Source organism: Mustela nivalis (genome assembly GCF_964662115.1).
Source record: "Mustela nivalis genome assembly, chromosome: 3".
Lineage (NCBI taxonomy): Eukaryota > Metazoa > Chordata > Mammalia > Carnivora > Mustelidae > Mustela > Mustela nivalis.
This window is the reverse complement of record NC_139022.1, coordinates 6,415,830-6,436,126: the sequence shown is the minus strand read 5'-3', so window position 1 is coordinate 6,436,126 and position 20,297 is coordinate 6,415,830. Positions and strand designations below refer to the sequence as shown.

General features: G+C 37.8%; 1 protein-coding gene and 1 long non-coding RNA gene across 2 annotated transcripts in view; one reads left to right on the top strand and one right to left on the bottom strand.

The window, feature by feature from the left end:
- LOC309861483 overlaps positions 1 to 20,297 on the bottom strand; it is a 547,912-nt gene that overhangs the window by 217,102 nt on the left and 310,513 nt on the right. The window lies entirely within an intron of this gene.
- LOC309861888 (uncharacterized protein) overlaps positions 1 to 20,297 on the top strand; it is a gene marked incomplete at its 5' end in the record, with an annotated part of 53,153 nt that overhangs the window by 31,699 nt on the left and 1,157 nt on the right. The window lies entirely within an intron of this gene.

Genomic DNA, 20,297 nt, shown 5'->3' with positions numbered 1-20,297 from the left:
TTTCCCCACCCAAGGTCTTGTGTGATTTTGTTGTGTGTGTTCATTTGTGTGTTATGAAAGACTGCGAAATCTCCTGCTCCTGAGAATAATGACTGTATAAGAATAGGTCCTATATATTCCAGGGAATGGCCCTTCAGAAAGTGTTTCAGAGTGTCCATTCTCCTATTGTTTTTCAGCAGTTCTTTCCCTCAAGTCAGTTCTATATAGAATTTCCCCTTTCTGGAGTGGCATGATAATTTCCAACTGCCAAAGGGGAAAAAAAATCTACAGCCAAGAATACTCTATCCAGCAAGTCATTCATTTAGAATAGATGGAGATATAGATTTTCACAGAAAAACAATGTTAAAAGCAAAACCAGCCACATCCCTGTCACCCACCCATGAAGCCATCTGCCTGTGGGTCCAAAATTCACAGTCCAGCTACCCTCCTGCCAAAGTGGGCCTTCATGGCCTGCCAATTGCTCAATGCCAAGTCAGCACACCTTTCTCTTAGATTTCCAAGGATGCAAACTGACACTATTCTCCTCAAATTCAGTTTGTGTACAAAAGTGGGCATAATTATGGCAGCAGAATGAAGCAGCCCATACAGTGACACTAATGTTGTGGAATATAGAATGGGTAAAAGCAGAATGCTTGGATGAGAACATCTCCAGCAGACCCATAAGAACAATACATACAGCATGATTCTGTATGAAAGAAACAAACCGAGGAAAAATAAAACAAGAAATCAGAGAGAGAGAGAGAGTGACAAACCATAAGAGACTCTTAAAGGGTAAAAAATAAGGGTTACTGAAGGGGAGGGAAGTATGGGACTGGGGTAACTGGGTAATGGGCATTAAGTAGGCTACTTGATGGAATAAGCACTGGGTGTTATTTGCAACTGATGACTCACAGAGCTCTATCTCTGAAACTAATAATACACTGTAGGTTCGTTAATTAAATCTGAATGGAAAATGTAACCCCCCCCCCAAAAAAAAACAAAAAGAATCTCTCCTTCCCTGCAGTAGGGAATGTATGGATCTTGACCATGTGTATTGTTTTTTTTTTTTTCTGGGGGGGGGGTTATTTTTTAAAATTTTTCTTTTTTATTTTCGGCATGACAGTATTCATTATTTTTTTCACTACACCCAGTGCTCCATGCAATCCGTGCCCTCTATAATACCCACCACCTGGTACCCCAACCTCCCACCCCCCCATCAATTCAAACCCCTCAGATTGTTTTTTAGAGTCCATAAGTCAAACAGAGAGAGTCAATTATCATATGGTTTCACTTATTGGTGGAGCATAACAAATATGGAGGACAAGGGGTGTTAGAGAGGAGAAGGGAGTTGGGGTAAATTGGAAGGGGAGGTGAATCATGAGAGACTATGGACTCATGTGTAGTGTTTTAATTAGATCTGCTTCTGAAAATAATTCTATTTCCACTAGAACTGAAGCTTTGCAACAGTCAAGATCAGTAGAATTGGTTACTGATGGTGGTGTGGTGGTGTTCTTGTCTCTGAGAGAGGGGCCCATTGCACTGAATTCTTAGGCTGAATTGAACAAGTAAGTCAAGGCACCTGAAGGCCACAGTGGGGCTGGGGTTGGTTTAAGTGGCTGCTGTACTGCTCACTGAATTCTTTGTTGATGGGCAGGATGAAAAATAGCATTACTCCATTCTTTTGTCCCTGGAGTGGGGAGATCCCAGCACTTCTTTTCAGAAAGCCCTCATAAAGAGGAAATAATCCCCCTTCTTTTGTCCTATACTTCAGTCAGAACCCAGCTTTCACCTTCTCTGTGCATGAACGATCTGCCTGACTGGTGGTGTCATAACCATCTGCTTTATATCAGATATTTGGCTGGGATTAAAAAAAAATACTTGACAATAGGGAACTGGTATGGAGTAGATGCACACTGATACCCTGGGGAAGGGTTTTGCTAGGTTATGGTTGGTGATGTCTGTCTCAGAAAAGCAGTTTCCTGGCCAAACAGGGGCTCAGAGTTTATTTTGAAGCCCACCCTAAACCTGGCCTCCAGTTTAGCTGCCTTCAGCAGGTGCTTCTGCTGCTATGGTAGTGAAACCAAGAATGAGACATTTAAATTACTGTGCCATCCAATTAATCCTCTTCTAGGATTTTGATAGTTTCAGGTCTCACATATAAGGCTTTAGTCCCTTTGAATTTATGGCTGTATATGACATAAATGAGGGGTACATATTCTTTAACATGCAGCTTAACAGTTTTCTTAGCACCATTTGATGGAGAGATATTTTTCCCCTTGGATATTCTTTCCTGCTTTGGTCTTTTTCCAAGTGCAAATGAGCATCTAATTATGAATTAATTTCTGGGTTTTCAATCGATTCATCTATGTATCCATTTTTGTGCCAGAACCATACTGTTTTGTTTATGACAGCTTTGCAACATAACTTGGTGTCTGTTATTCTCATATATCTAGCTTTTCCAGTGTCAAAAATGCTTAGGCTTTTAGGGGTCTTTTATAATTCTATACAAATTTTGTGATTGCTTCTTCCATTTCTGTGATGTTGGTATTTTGCTAGGGATTGCCTCTATGCTAATACCACATATGCAGTATCATTTTCATTCATATCATTCCTATGAGAGTCCCTTTTGTAGTTTTATTCAAAAAGCTATTCAATTTCCAAATATATGGGGAAATCCTAGTTATCCTTTCTTGATTAATCTAGCACATTTGCAATTATGATCAAAGAACAACTCTTGTGGGTTTCATTCTTCTGAAATATATTGAGACTTCCTTTATTTCCAATGTATAATTATAGTTGAATTCAATTCCTTCTTTGAAATAGACTAATATCCAGGCAATCTTGGACTCCAGACTGGGGCCCATTCCCCCTTGGAGGGCCAGGATATAAGGAAAGGTAGAGCAAGACCTTCATTCATACTCACTCCCTCCTACTAACTAGAGGGTATCAGGAGAGATGGTGGACACAAGGAATTTCCAACTATTACTATTATATATAAATACATATATATATATGTATTTATATAACCACAATTGGTTATCCAGAACCAGATAACTTCATAGGTGAATTCCACAAAACATTTAAAGAATATTAAATACTGTTTACTCTTAAGTTATTCTAAAGCAAAGAAAAGTTAAAAAAAATCCTCAACGTTTCTTCTGAGGCCACCATTATTCTGATAACAGAACTGGATAAATACCTCACTAAAAAATAAGAACTGCACACACATTTCCCTCACTAGAGAAGAAAAATTCTCAATATAATACTAGCAAACCAAATACCACAATACATTAAAAAAAAATTACCTGGGGTGCTTGGGTGGCTCAATTATTTAAGCAACTTCTTTCAGCTGAGGTTGTGGCCCCAGGGACCTTGGATCAAGCTCTGCATCAGGATCCCTGCTCAACAGGGAAATCTGCCTCTCCCTCTCCATCTTCCTCTTCAGCTACTCATGATCTCTTTCACTGTCTTTCTATCAAATAAATAAATAAAATCCTTAAACATTTACCATAAGGAAGTGGAATTTAATCCTGTGCTGTAATGATTGTTTAGTATTCACAAATCAGCAATTTGATACACCACATAATAAAAGGATCAGAACTGTATGATCTTTTAATTAGATGAAAACATTATTTGGAAAAAGGACAGCATCCAGTTATGGTAAAAAGCCTCAATAAAGTAAGTTTAGAAGGAACAAACCTCTATAAAGTCCATGTATGTCAACCCCAGAACTAATATCATCCTCAAAAGGAAACACTGAAGGTGCTTCCTCTAAGGTCAAGTGCAACAGAGGAATGCAACCCACAGTTGTTGGTTAACATTCTACTGGAAGTCTTGGCACAACAATCAGACAACACAATATGTAAAATGCATCCACCTTAGCAACAATCAAAACAAAACAAACATTATTTGTGTATCCTGTAGGAGTACTTTGTTTTTCAGTACATGATAGTCATTTACAGAAAGTAGGCATTAATTAGAGGTGTCCATGTATGTATGCCATGGATGGATATATTAAATTTTTATCTGTTATTTTATTGAATATGTGTTATTAATTTTCGAGGAGCAGTGTTACTATTTTTAGAGGTATATGGCTTGTAATACATACTTTATATCTTTAAAATGAATCACATATAATTATTTAATAATTCTCTACACAGATAATGTTTTACAAGTAACTGTGTTGCTGAAATTTTGGATAGCGTTGTAGTGGTAAGCAAATATTATTATCCTGATACTTATCTAGGGCCCAGAGAAAGAGTAGATCCCAAGTGTTCTGTGGGTACAGATATGTATTTATGGCAACTATTTGATGCTATTGCAAAGTAGTAGAAGTGGTGGAGCATAAAATAAGAACATTTTTTTTAATTTTAATTTTTATATATGTTTTATGTATTTTTTTGCTTTTAATTATATTTTAATTTTTTTTAACATGTTGGGATCTAGTTTCTCTAAACAAGCAGATGAAGTCACAAAGATATCTAGTTTCTTGTTTTGGCTGTTGTTTTTTCTTGTGTTTTCTTCTTCATTATTTTCTCATCTTAAAAAAAAGAGATGACATGGAGAAATTTATCACAAGAGTAAGGAAGTGGTTCTAATAGCCACAGATTTAATCATACAGTTACAAGTAAGAAGTCTGATCTAGAATTTAAAGCAAAGAGTATAAAGATACTAGCTATGTTTGAAGAACAAATACATAGAAGGCACTAGAAAATCCATCACTATAGATATACAAAGACTACAATATAGACATGCTGAAATTAAAAATGCTGTCACTAAGATGCAATCCCAAGTGGAGGCCATATAAATGAGGATGAATTAAATAGAAGAGGAATTTAGTGATATAGAAGACAAAGTTATGGAAAATAATGAAGCTGAACAGAGGAAAGATAGACAACTCGTAGATAATGAAGGTAGACAGGGAATTCAGCATTCAATTAGTGACAGAATATCTGTATTGTAGGGGTCTCAGAAGAAGAGTGGAAAAAAAAAAAAGCAGAAGGTTTAGTTGAACAAATTATAGTTGAGAACTTACCTAAACCAAAAAAGGAAACAGGTATTCAGGTACAAGAGGCACAGAGAACTCTCCCCCAAATCAACAGAAATAAGTTAACACCACGACATACTGGAGTGAAAATTCAAAGTGAAATTTCAAAGATAAAGAGAACATCCTAAAATCACCCTGAGACAACATGTACTTATGTACACATGTAGGCACATAAGACTGGCAGCAGGCCTGTCTACAGAGACCTGGCAGGCCAGAAAAGAGTGGCATATTCAATGTGCTAAGTTGGAAAATTATGTAGCCAAGAACACTATATCCAGCTAGGCTGTCATTCAGACTAAATAAATAAATAAATAAATAAACACAGGAATTCATAAACACTAACCCAGCCCTGCAAAAATTTTAAAGGGACCCATAGAGCAAAAAGAGATGCCAATAGTAACAAAAGTCATAAAGGACCAGAGAAAATTCACAGTTACAGCATCCTTATATGTAATACAATGGCACTAAATTTATATTTTAATAAATCTCTAAATGTAAATGGATAAAATGCTCCAATCAAAAGACAAAGGAGAACATAATTGATTAAAGAATTTTAAAAAAAGACTCATCAGTACAGTGCCTACAGAAGATTCGTTTCAGACAGAAAGACACCTCCAGATTTCAAGTGAAGGTATAGATTTATCATACTAATGGACATCAAAAGAAAGTCGGATTAAGGATCCTTTTGCCAGAGAAAATAGATTTTAGGCCAAAGATTACATTAAGAGATGATGAAGGACACAATATCATTATAAAGGGGTCTATACAACAGGAATATCTATCAAATGTAAATATTTATGCCCATAACATAGGAGCAGTCAAATGTATAAATTAATTAATAATAAACTTAAATGATTTCATTGAAAATACTGCAATAATAGTAGTGGGCTTTAACAACCTAATCATAGCATTGGACAAATTGTCTAAGCAGAAGATAACCAAGGAAACAAGGACTTTGACACACTGGACCAGCTGGACTTAGCAGATATTATCAGAGCATTTCATCCTAAATCATTCAGAAATCACATTCTTCTTCTGTGCACATGGAAAGTTTTCCAGAATGGATTACATACTGGATCATAAATCATACCTCAACTTTTTGAAAAAGATTGAGATCATGCCATACATGACCACAATGCTATGAAACTTGAAATATAACATGAAAACATAGAAGGACCACAAGTGCATGGAGGATAAAAGGAATCCTATTTCAGAATGAATGGGTCAACCAGAAAATTAAAGAAGAACTTTAAAAATTCATGGAAGCAAATGAAACTGAATACATGATAGTTGTGAACCACTGGGAAGCAGCAATGGCAGTTCTGCGAAGTAAGTATATAGCAATACAGGCTCCCCCACCAAGAGACAAGAAAAGTATCACATGCACAACCTAATCTTATACCTAAAGATACTGGAGATAAAAAGGACATAAACCCTAAATCTAGTGGAAGATGAGAAATAATAAAGATTAGAGCAGAGGGGTGCCTGGATGGCTCAGTGGGTTAAAGAGGCTTCAGCTCAGGTCATGATCCTAAGTCCTGGGATTGAGCCCTATACCTCTCTGCTCAGCAGGAAGTCGTCTTCCCTTCCTCTCTCTCTCTGCCTACTTGTGATCTCTGTCTGTCAAATAAATAAATAAAATCTTTAAAAAATTTAGAGCAGAAAGCAAAGAAACAGAAATTAAAGAAAAGAACAGAGAAATATAACTAGGAACTGGTTCTTTGAAATAATTAATAAGATTGTTAAACCTCTAATCAGATTTACACCAAAAATGAAAGAGAAAGGACCCAAATAAATAAAAGCATAAACAAGATAGGAGAAAACACAGTGAACACCCAATAAATGCAAACAATCATAAGAAAATATTATGAGCAATCACATGCCAAAAATCTGGGCAAGCTGAAAGAAATGGACACAGTCCTTAAAACATAATTTACCAAAATTTAATGAGGATGAAACAGAAAACCTAAACAGACCCAAAGCCATCAAAAAAGGGGAAAAATAACTGAATTAGTTACAAAAAGTTTCCCCAAAAGTATCCAGAGACAAATGGCTTTCCAGGTGAATTCTGCCAAGTAATAAAATAAGAATTAATTTCCATATCTCTGAAAGTATCAAAAAAATAGAAAAAAAGGAAAACAGTAAACTCTTTCTATGAGACCAGCATTGCCTTGAGGCCAAAACCTCAGAAGGACGCCCCCTAACAAGGAGAATTACAGACCAGTATCCCTGATGAACAAGGATGCATATAGTCTCACCAAGATACTAGCCAATAGGATCCAATGGTACATTTAAAGGATTATTCAATATGACTATGAGGGATTTATTCCTGTGCTGAAAAGTGATTCAACCTCAGCAAGTCAATCAATGGGACAGACCACATTTAAAAAAGGACAAAAAAATAAATAAAAAACAAAGGACAAGAACCATATGACATTGTCCAGAGATGCAGAAAAAGCATTTCACAAAATACTGCATCTTCTTTGAAAAAAAACTCTACCATGTAGAAAGAGAGGGAATATAACTCAACATCATAAAGACCATATAGATAAAAGACCCACAATAGATACAATCCTCAACAGAGAAAGACTGATATTCCCCTACATTTGGGAACACAGAAGGTTTGTCCACTCTCACCACTGATGTCCAAATGTTCAGCATGGAAATGTGTGGTTCCTCTCATAGCAGATCTCCTATGCTTCTGCCTTTTGCCTCCCTATCTCTGGAAAACAATCCTACAACCATGCAGTAGCAAGCAATTTATGTCAGCACAGAGCAGAAAACTGGCATCTAGACACTCTGTTCTCAGGCAGGTTTCATGCTCCTAAAGCTTGGTTATAAGGTAAGTTTTTTTTTGTTGTTGTTGTTTTGTTTGTTTGTTTTTTATTGTTGTTGTTTTGCTGTTTTGTTTTTGTTTGTTTGTTTTTAGCTTTCTGAAGTCTGGGAACTCTGCCATACTCAGGCACCACCCATTTTCGTGTCACCCCAGGGATCCTGAGACCAATTTTGTCACACTCAGGATTCCACCTGGCTTCCCTAACTGAGCATTTTTAAGCCAGGGACACCCCTCAAAGTAGCAGACTTCTAAATGTTACCATTTTCTGGTCTGCTACTAATAAGACTTTGTGGTAGCTTTCTCAGGCAGGTTCCCACCCCTAAGCTATATAACACCAGATTCAAATCTGAACATCACCTCCCTTCTAAATGGTGGGCCCTTTTCTACTTGTAGACCTGCAGCATTTGTTTTCTCAGATTTCTGATTCATTTATTGTGTGTTCTGAATGATCTGATAAATATTTACTTGTATTTGAGGGAAGAGACAGACTTATGTCCTCCTCCCACTGCTTTCAGTTGGAAGCTAGACATGAAGAGAGTGAACCTGATGACAGGCCAGGTTTTGTTCTCCCCTGTCTATGAGAGCTGAATATCATTTTGGCAAAAGTTAATGACTTGGGACACAGCATCATCTTTTCTTGGTTTAGGTTTATTTTGGGAAGATGTAGCAAAGATAATAGCTACCATTTTCTACATTTATATTTGGTGAAGATTTAATGGAGGAGTTGAAAGTAGCATTTACTTGAATGTCATATTATGAACTTACCCATGAAGTGTGACAGTTCATGGGGTTTAACGGTCCATGTCTTCATTAATACTGGTGATAGCATTTCAGAAATGGTGATGTTGAGTGACACATTTAGATTTATACAGGTTGAGTCTTTCAACCTCACCATGAACTTTACTATAAATACATTCCAAAGATGAATTTTTCATCCTGAAATAAAGTTAACCTGTTTTCCATTCGATGATGTCAGAAGGGTCACTGAAAAAGCCCTTGGTCATTGACCAGCTGAGCTACCTGTTGACTGGCCACCTGAATGAGGCCAATTTGTGAGTTCCTGGGTGATTCACCAGGGTATGGTGATGACATCACAAGAAGGCATTGTGATGCCCCAGGGTGAGGCCAGCAAGATGGGCTAGGCTTTGCTGCTGATGGGGAGGCGACCTGAGCCGCCTCCTCGAAGTCTCTCCAGAAGGTTGTGGAATGGACCTGTGCTCACCCAGCAGTAAGACCCCGAGAAATTGGAAGAAGCGCTTTCCTTCCAGAAGTCTTTCCAGGGGAGCAGCTTCTCCTTCAGGCAGAGCAGGGAGACTGCGGAAAAGCAGGGGAGGAGGGAGCCACCAGTGAGGCCAGAGCCTCTGAGGACCAGACCTCCAGGGGCACTGCTCCAGCCTCTACAGAGATCAACACTGCCTCTTGGAGCAGGTGGAGGCCGGTCCAGAAGGGCGCAGTGTGGACCTGACCTCCAGGGGCGCTGCTCCATCTGCTTCAGAGATGGGCCCGGCCTGGGGGAGCTGGCCTTGGTGCTGGGCTTGGAGTGGGCTGCACAGAAAGATGGGCTGGGGCAGGGCGACCCACAGGAGGCCCAGTCCCAAAAGGCGCAGGGGAGTCAGGTCAGCCTGGTCAGCCTGCGCAGCCCCCACACAGGAGGCCCAGCCAAGTGCAGTCCAGAAGCCCCTGGTGGAGGCAGCAAGGAAAAGGACCCAATTGTTGAGATAATCCAATAAATTTTCTCCAAGTTTGTTGCAGGGGTGCCAGATACTGGTTTTGGAAAACTTGTCTACAATCATGGATTGATTTCAAGGATGTCTTTTTCTTTTTTCTATTTTCTTTTTTTTCCCCATTTTTAATTAATTTTTTATTTTCAACATAAGAGTATTATTTTTGCACCACACCCAGTGCTCCATGCAATCCATGCCATCTATAATACCCACCACCTGGTACCCCGACTTCCCACCCCCGCCCCTTCAAAACCCTCAGATTGTTGTTCAGAGTCCATAGTCTCTCATGGTTCAACTCCCCTTCCAATTTCCCAGAACTCCCTTCTCTCTAACTCCCCATGTCCTCCATGCTTTTTGTTATGCTCCACAAATAAGTGAAACCATATGATAATTGACTCTCTCTGCTTGACTTATTTCACTCAGCATAATCTCTTCCAGTCTCATCCATGTTGCTACAAAAGTTGGGTCTTCTTACTTTCTGATGGAGGCACGATACTCTATAGTGTATATGGACCACATCTTCCTTATCCATTCGTCCGTTGAAGGGCATCTTGGTTCTTTCCACAGTTTGGCGACCGTGGCCATTGCTGCTATAAACATTGGGGTACAGATGGCCCTGTAGTACAGGTGGTCTGGACCTTCCCAGACAACAGTCCCAGCAAAGGAATCTCCACACTGTTCTCCAAAGAGGCTGCACCAACTTGCATTCCCACCAACAGTGTAAGAGAGTTTTCTTTTCTCCACATCCCCTCCTAAGTTGAACTTTTTTGACACATATACCTGTGTTTTACTTTTTATTTTTTTTACTATTCATATAGAGGTAGGCTTCATGGTAATCCACTTTCCCCAATCAATACTACCCCTATATATAAACCAGCTTTAATCCCCCTTTATCTAGGGAAAGTTGGGTCCTTTATTAAAGATATCAAGATACACCCAGGAATAATCAAAATAACCTTCCTCACCCACACTGAGGATTTATAACCATGCTCCTATATTTTTATTCTGCCAGTTTTTCTGTGTATTTGTTTTTCTGGTATTATAAATCTTGTATGTGGGATTCGTTTTGGCTGGGTTCTTTTTTTTTTTTTTTTTCTTGTCATTTACACTTGTCAGTCTCTTTTTGTGTTTTTATTTGTATACATTATAAATGTGAACTTTAGGGCCCATTCTAGCTGTTTTTGTTGTTGTTTTCCTGTCTGTTTGTCTCTATTTATTTTTTGTTTTTTCTTTATTTTTGGTGGGGACTCCGCATTGCTCAGAAGTGTTTCAGGATACAAATTGCCTTGTTCATAGTTGATACATTCAGCTGCACACCCCCTCAGCCATCTCTTACCAAAATGACTAGAAGTAGGAATGACCGACAGAGGAAAAATTCAGAAACTGTACCCTCTCCATCAGAGCTATTGGATATGGAAATAAACAGTATGTAGGAAAGGGAATTCAGGCTAACAATTATCCAGGCAATGGCTAGGTTGCAGAAAACCATTAATGACAACATGGAATCAATTAGGGCAAAAGTGAAAACCACCCAGCAAGGAGCTAAAATTGCTATAAAGGATTTCTAATCTAATCTAAATTCTCTAACAGCTAGGGTAACTTAGGCAGAAGATAGAATTAGTGATCTAGAGGACAAACTGAATGAGACAAAGGATCAGGAGGAGGCCTGGAAGAAACAGGTTGAAGCCATGAAAACAGAATTAGGGAAATAATGCCATGAAACATTCCAATGTCAAATTATTGGAATCTCTGAGGAGGAGGAGAAAGAAGACAAGAGGATATAGTTGAACAAATTCTTTATGAAAATTTTCCCAATCTGGGGAATGGAACTAGCGCTCATGTACTAGAGGCAGAAAGGTTTCCCCCTAATATTATAGAATCTAGAAAGACCTCGAAACACCTGATTGTGAAACTGCTGAACCATAGCAGGTAGGGGGAAGAGATTCCTTACTTACAGAGGAAGGCCCATCAGAATAACATCTGACCTGTCCAAAGAAACCTGGCAAGCCAGAAAGGGATGGCAAGATGTATTCAGGGAACTAAATGAAAATAACATGCAGCCAAGAATACTTTATCCAGCAAGACTGACATTCAAAATGGATGGAGAGATAAAGAGCATTTAATACCATCAAGGTTTGAAAAATATTGTGGCCAGCAAGCCGGCACTACAAGAAATATTAAGGGGGGTTCTATAAAAGAAGAAAGAACCCAAGTGTGTCATAAAACAGAAATTTGTAGAGACAATCTGTCGAAACAAAGACCTCAAAGGCAACATGATGTCAATAAAAACATATCTTTCAATAATCAATCTCAATGTGAACGGTCTAAACTCTCCCACAAAATGACACAGGGTTTCAGATTGGATAAAATGACAGAATCCATCCATATGTTGTCTACAGGAGACCCATTTGGAACCTAAGGATACATCCAGACTGAAAGTGAACAGATGGAGAACCATCTTTCATACCAACGGGCCTCAAAAGAAGGCAGGGATAGCAATTCTCACCAGATATATTAGATTTTAAACTAAAGACTGTTGTCAGAGATAAAGAAGGACACTACATCATTCCTAAAGGGTATATCCACCAAGAATATTTAACAATTGTAAATATTTATGCCCCCAATACTGGAGCAGCTGATTACATAAGATGACTGTTAATCAAGATATAGAGTCATATTGATATGAATACATTAATAGTAGGGGATCTTAGCATGCCACTCTCAGTAACAGACAGATCTTCCAATCAGAAAATCAAGAAAGAAACGAGAATTGAATATCACATTGGACCAGATAGACATCATAGATATATATACAGAACATTCTAGCCTAAAACAACAGAACACTCACTCTTCTCAAGTGCACGTGGAACTCTCCAGAACAGACTACATACTGGGTCACAAATCAGAACTCAACTGATACCAAAAGATTGAGATTATTCCCCGCATATTCTCAGACCATAATGCTTTGAGACTGGAACTCAACCACAAGAAAAATTTTGGAAAGAATTCAAACACCTGAAAGCTAAAGACCACCTTACTTAAGAATGCTTGGATCAACCAGGAAATCAAAGAAGAACTTAAAGAATTTAGGGAAACCAATGAGAATGAAGACACTTTGGTCCAAAACCAATGGGATAAAGCAAAGGCAGTACTAAGGGAGAAATACATAGCCATCCTAGCCTCCCTCAGAAAAATTGAAAAATCCAGAATCCACCAGCTGTCCTTACACCTTCAGGAACTAGAGAATCAACAACAAATTAGGCCATTCCTCCACACAAGAATGGAAATAATCAATATTAGAGCAGAGATCAATGAGATAGAAACTAGAGATATATTAGAAAACATCAATGAAACTAGAAGCCGTTTTTTTTTTTTTTTAAAGAAACAATAAGATTGATAAAGCACTGGTCAAACTAATCCAAAATAAAAGAGAGAGGACCCAAGTTAATAAAATTATGAATGAAAAGGGAGAGATTACGACTAACACCAAGGAAATATAAACAATCATCAGAAATTATCACCAACATTTATATGCCAATAAATTAAGCAACCTCGATGAAATAGATGTATTACTAGAAACCTATAAACTTCCAAAACTGAATCAGGAAGAAATTGATGACCTGAATGGACCAATATTTAGTAACAAGATTGAAGCAGTTATCAAAAGCCACCCCAAAAAAACAAAAGCCCAGGACCTCATTGGGTCCTGGTTAAAAAGATTAGAGAAAAGCAAAAATGAACTTTTGGGACTTCATAGAGATAAGAAGCTTCTGTACAGCAAAGTGAACAGTCAGCAAAGCAAAAAGTCAACCCAGGGAATGGGAGAGGATATTCACAGATGACAGTACAAAAGGCTGATATCCACGATCTATAAAGAAATCCTCAAACTGAACACACGAAGAATGTAAATCACATAAAAAAAAATGAGCAGAAGACATGAGCAGACACTTCTCTGAAGAAGACCCACAAATGACTAAGACACATGAAAAAATGTTCATCATGACTAGCCATCAGGGATATTCAAATCAACAGCACAGTGGGATAACACCGTACACCAGTGAGAAAGGCCAAAATTAACAATACAGTAAACAACATGTGATGGAGAGGATGTGGAGAAAGGATAACCCTCTTACACTGTTGGTGGGAATGCAAGTTGGTGCAGCCACTTTGGAAAAGAGTGTGGTGATTCCTCGAAAATTAAAAATAGAGCTTCCCTATGACCCTGAAATTGCACTATTGGGTATTTACCCCAAAGACTCAGATGTAGTGAAAAAGAAGGGCCATCTCTACCCCAATGTTCATAGCAGTAGTGTCCACAATTGCCAAATTGTGAAAAGAACCAAAATGCCCTTCAACAGTTGAATGAATAAAGAAGATATGGTTCATATATATAATGGAATATTATGCTTCCTTTAGAAAGGATGAATACCCAACTTTTGTGTCAACATGGATGGGACTGGAGAAGATTATGCTGTGTGAAATAAGTCAATCACAGAGAATCAATTATCATATGGTTTCACTCATTTGTGGAGCATAAGGACTAATATGAAGGACAGTAGGAGAAGGAAAGGAAAAGTGAATTAGAGGAAATCAGAGTGGGGTTAAACTATGAAAGACAGTGGAGTCTGAGCAGCTAAATGGGGCTTTTAGAAGTGAGGGAGTTAGAGGGATAGGTGAGCTGGTGGTGGGAATTAAGGAGAGCAAGTATTGCATGGAGCACAGGGTTTGGTGCCTAAACAATGAATTTGGAACACTGAAAAAAATAAAATACTATTTAAATAAAAGAAAAAGAATAAGAAATTGAACCAGTGGTCAAAAATATTCTAAGAAACCAAGAGTCCAAGATTAAATACATTCCCATACTAATTCTACCAAATGTATAAAGAAAAGACAATATTTATTCTCCTGCGGCTGTTTCAAACAAACAAACAAAACAATAAACAAACAAAAAACAAAACAAAAAAACAAAAACCCACAAAAAAACAGAAGGAAAACTTCCAAACTCATTCTTCAAAGTCACGATTACCCTGATCCAAAACCAGGCGAAGACACTATCAAAAAGACCACTGTCATTAAAGACCATTGTCCCTGATGAATACAGATACCAAAATGATCATCAAGATTCTAGCCAGTAGGATCCAACAGTACATTAAGAGGATTTTCCATCATGATCATGTGGGTTGTATTCCTGGAATCAAAGTTTGGTTCAATATTCATAAATCAATAAATATTATAGAACACATCAATGAAAGACAAGAACCGTGTGATAATCTCAACTTATGTACAAAAGGCATTTGACAAAACACAGCATCTCTTTCTAATTAAAACTCTTCAGAGTGTAGGGATAGAGAGAACATCCCTCAAATTCATAAAAGCCAATCTATGAAAAGCCCACAGTAACTATCATTACCAATGGGGAAAAGCTGAAAGCTTTTCCCTTAAGGTCAGGAACATGACAAGAATGCACATTCTCACCACTATTGTTCAATATAATATTAGAAGTACTAGCAATAGCAGTCAGACAGCAAAGATAAATAAAATGTATTTAAATTATTAAAGGAGTCAAACCCTCACTCTTCAAAGATGACATGATACTTTATGTGTAGAACAAAGACTCCACCCCCAAATTACAAGAAAACATATAGCATTTCAGTATTGTGCCAGGATACAAAATCAATGTACAGAAATTAGTTTTTTTTTTCTAAATACCAATATTATAACAGTATAAAGAGAAATTAAGGAATTGATTACATTTACTATAAGACCAAACACCATAAAGTTAACTAGGAATAAACCTAAATATAGAAGTAAAGCATCTGTATTCTAGAAACTACATTATGAAAGAAATTGTGGAAGAGAGAAAGCATGGCGAAAAAAAATCCCATGCTAATGGATTGGAAGAATAAACATTCTTAAAATATCTATGTTGTCCATTGCAATCTACACATTCAATACCACCCCTACCAATAAAGCATTGACATTTTTAAAGAAGCTGAAACAAGCAGTTCTAAAATTTGTATGGAACCAGAAAAGAGCCTGAATGGCCAAAGAATTGTTGAAATAGAAAACCAAAGCTAGGCCATCACACTGCCTGATTTCATGCTGTATTACAGAGCTGTGATGGCCAAAACAGCATGAAGTTGACACAGAGACAAACACGTAGATCAATGGAAAGAATAGAGACCCAAGACATGGACCCTCAATTCTATGGTCAAGAAATATTCAACAAATCAGGAAAAAAAATATCCAATGGGAAAAAAAATCTCTTCAATAAGTGGTGCTGGAAAAATTGGACAGTTATATACAGAAGAATAAAACTTGACCATTATTTTACACCTTATACAAAGACAAACTCTAAATGGATGAAAGACCTCACTATGAGAGAGGAACTTATCAATATCATGGAGGAAAACACAGGCAGTGACCTCTTTGACATTAGCCACAACTCATTTTGGGACACAGCCCCAAAGGTAAGGGAATTGAAATCAAAAATGAATTATTGCAACTTCAACAAGATAAAAGCTTCTACACAGCAAAGGAAATAGTCAACAAAACTGATAGGCAACCCCTGTAATGGATGATGATACTTGCAAATTAAATTACAGCTAAAGGGCTGGTAGCCAAGATCAATAAATTCTTGTCAAACTTATCAACCAAAAAACAAATAACTCAAAAGGGGGGGGGCAGAAGACATGATCAGACACTTCTCCAAAGAAGACATAGAAACGGTTAACAGACACATGAAAATATGTTCAACATCACCCAGCATCAAGAAATTCAAATAATAAAACACACTGAGATACCACCCTACACCAGGTAGAAAGACAAAAATTGACAAAACACAAAACAAATTTTAGAGAGGTTGTGGAGAAAGGGGAACTCTCTTAAATTGTTGGTAGGAATATACTTTTGTACAGCTACTTTGGAAAACAGTGTGTTGTTTCCTCAAAAAGTTAAAATAGAGCTACCCCATGACCCAGTAATTGCACTATTGGGTATTTCCCACAAAGATATAGATGTAGTGATGAGATCCACATGTACAATGATGTTCATAGCAAAAATGTCCACTATAGCCAAACTGTGGAAGAAGCCGAGATGTCCTTCAACAGATTAATGATATAGAAGTTGTGGTTCATATATACAATGGAATATTACTCATCTATTAGAAAGGATGCATACCCACCATTTACATTGAGATGAATGGAACTGCAGTGGATTATGCTAAATGAAATAAGTCAAGCTGAGAAATAAAATTATCATATAGCTTCCCTCATATGTGGAACATATGGAATAATGCAGAGAATATAAGGGGAGGGGGAGAGAAGGCAAAACTGAATGGGGGGGTGGGAATCAGAAGGGCAGAGAAACATGAGAGACTATGGACTCCAGGAAAAAATCTCAGGGTTTAAGGGGGAGGAGGTGGAGGGATGGTTTAACCCCATGAATTATATTAAGGAGGTCATGTATTGCATGGAGCACTGAGTGTTACACCCAAATAATGAATTATGGAACACTACATCAAAAACTAATGATGTATGTACATTGGGGAGGGTATGTGATATGGTGAGTGCTACAAAATGTGTAAGCCTGCTGATTCACAGACATGTACCCCTGAGGGAAATAATACATTATGTATTAATAAAAATGATTAATAAAAATAATGATGTGCTGTATGATGACTAACATAACATAATAAAAAATAAAAAAGGTAATTTAAAAATTAAAAAGAGGGGAGAGAGAAGATGGTGGAAGTGTAGGAGACCCTGTTTCATCTTGAATGTTGCTGGATATCTATCAAACCAACCAAACAAACAAAAACAACACTCATATTTCAGCCTGAGATGTAAGACAATATATCTGGAACTCTGTAAGCAAAAAAGCAATTGCTTTTTGCAGGGTAGGAGGTGTGGATTTGTTAATCTGCAGGGAGATACCAGAATATAAACTGAGTGTGGAGGGAGCCTTCATAAGCTTGCTACTGTAAAGTGATATAACATTTGAGCACAAAATCATACCCCTTAGAAAACTGCTCCAGTGAGAGACATCCATTTCTGAAATGGGGCAGGGGATGAAAATGGAAGAATTATTGGTCGGTTATTTTAATTTCAGTATCTGAAGAGACACAGAACAAACGGGAGCGCCTGCAGTGGTAGGGTGTCCAAGCTTGGGAGCAGGGAAACCTGTTACTGTCAATGAGCCCAGGAAGGGATTATCAGCTCCAGTCTCCATAAACTAAGAGTCTGGCTGGTTCAGTGACCTTTCTTTGCCTGCACACCCTAAAAAGGACTGGAACATGTGGTCTATTTACCAAACCATGGGTGGTGTGAGAAGGCTCTGCCCACAATAAGGAAACAGCTCACAAGACTAGGGTGCCTGAAAAGCACAGCAGGGAAAACCCCGGCCATAGCCCAGAAGGGGCATAGTATGTTATGCACACAAGCCCATTAATACTTCCATTTCCATAGATACAAAGGGGTATGACACTTGCAGGTCCTTGGGTTTTCCCCCAGGAGGCTTACAGTGGACACCCACAGCAATAGACTGCAGACTTTGACCCAGGTGAAAGTTAAAACTGTCCCAGAGTGTTTATTGAAGAGAGGGGGCATCAATATTTCAGCTCTTGCCAGAGAATCGTGTATGGCCATTTTTACTCTGATCCTCTAAAGAGGAACAAAAAGCCTTCAGGGAACACAATCAGAGTGGTATCAGAGTGTCTCATTCAGCTAAGCATCTGCCATTGGCTTGGGTCATGATCACAGGGTCCTGGTAGGTAGGTAGGTCTTGGTCCAGCTCCACATCAGGCTCTGTGCTCAGCGGGAAGCCTTCTTCTAACTCTCCCTCTGCCACTCTGCTTCTCTCTATCATATAAATAAATAAAATCTTAAAAAATAAAAACCACACAGAAGACCAGCTTACCTGAAAAGGTTGTTACAACTCCGCTCTTGTAAATACACCTGAGATTTTATTTATTTTACACCTGAGAAGCAGCATGGATGGTACTATACTAAGTGAAATCAATCAGAGAAATATTATTAACATATTATTTCACTCCTATGTCAAATGCAAGGAATAGTATAGAGAATCATAGGGGAAGGGAGGGAAAACTAAATGGAAGAAATTAGAGATGGAGTCAAACTGTGAAAGACTGTTTACTCTGGGAAAGAAACTGAGGATTCCTAGAAGGGGAGTTGTTTGGGTGTATGAGTAACTGGATGATGGGCATTAAGGAGAGGATGTGATTTGAGGATGGATGTTAACTGGATATATAACTGGATTTTATACACAATTAATGATTCACTGAACATTACACCAAAAACTAATGAGGTACTCTATGTTGCTGATCGAATTTAATGTTTTTAAATATTAAAAAAAAGAAAAAGAAAAGTTTAATAATTTAAAAAAAACATAAATCATTTTGAGAAATTATTTAATTCATTCTCCATCTTTAAATTATTTTAAGGATTATAATCCAGAATATACAAAGAAATTATGTGATTCAGCACCCAAAATCAAATAATCAATCCCATCAAAAGTTGGGCAGAAAACATGAACATACATTTTCAAAAGACATCCAAATGACCAACAAACACATGAAAAGATGCTCACCATCATTCATCATCAGGGAAATGCAAATCTAAATCTAAATGCAAATCTTATACAGGTCATAATGGCTAAAATAGACAATAGATGAAAAAATATATGTTGGTAAAAATGCTTGGAATGTGAACCCTCTTACTGTCTTGGTGGAATTGCAAACGGGTGCAGTATGAACCCAGTAATCACACTACAGGGCATTTACCCCAAAAATACAAAAAAAAAAAAAAGAATCAAGTGGTTGTGTGCACCCCTGTGTTTATAGGAGAATCGTGTACAATCATCAAATTATGGAAGCAGTTCTGTGCCCATTGACTGATGAATAGATAAAGAAGTTGTGATATATATATGCCCAATACTGCTCAGTCATCACTCTTCTCAGGTAATTTTTTTTCTTTTTTAAAGATTGTATTTATTTATTTGAGAGAGACAGTGAGAGAGAGCATGAGAGGGGAGAAGGTCAGAGGGAGAGGCAGACTCCCCGTGGAGTTGGGAGCCCAATGTGGGACTTGATACTGGGACTCCAGGATCATGACCTGAGCCAAAGGCAGTTGCTTAACCAACTGAGCCACCCAGGTGCCCAACAAGAGTGAAAACTTGCCATTTTCAATAAACTGGATGGAGCTACAGAGTATAATGCTTAACCAAATAAATCAGAGAAGGACAAATACATTATGATTTCACTCATATGTAGAATATAAGAAAACAAATAGGCAAATGGAAGGAAAAGAGACAAACCAATTAACAGAATTTAGTAAAGAACAAACATTTGGTTCCCTGATGGTAGGTGGGTGGGCATGGGAGAAAGAGACAAAACAATGAAAAGCACACTTATCATGATGAACACTGAATAAGGTACAGAATTGAATAACTGCAGTATGCCACTGAAGGCACTGAAAGTAGTATCACACAATGACACTGAAACCACTGAAAGTAATATCACACAGTATATTAACTTTATTTCAACAAATGAACACGAAATAAAGCATCATGGTAGACATTTCAATGCAGGGAAACACTTGTCAAAAAGGAAACCCATTATGCAGGTCAGAAGCACTCTACCCTTTGTTTCATAGGTGAGGCTAAGTGTAATTAAAACATTTAGAGCTTACACGTG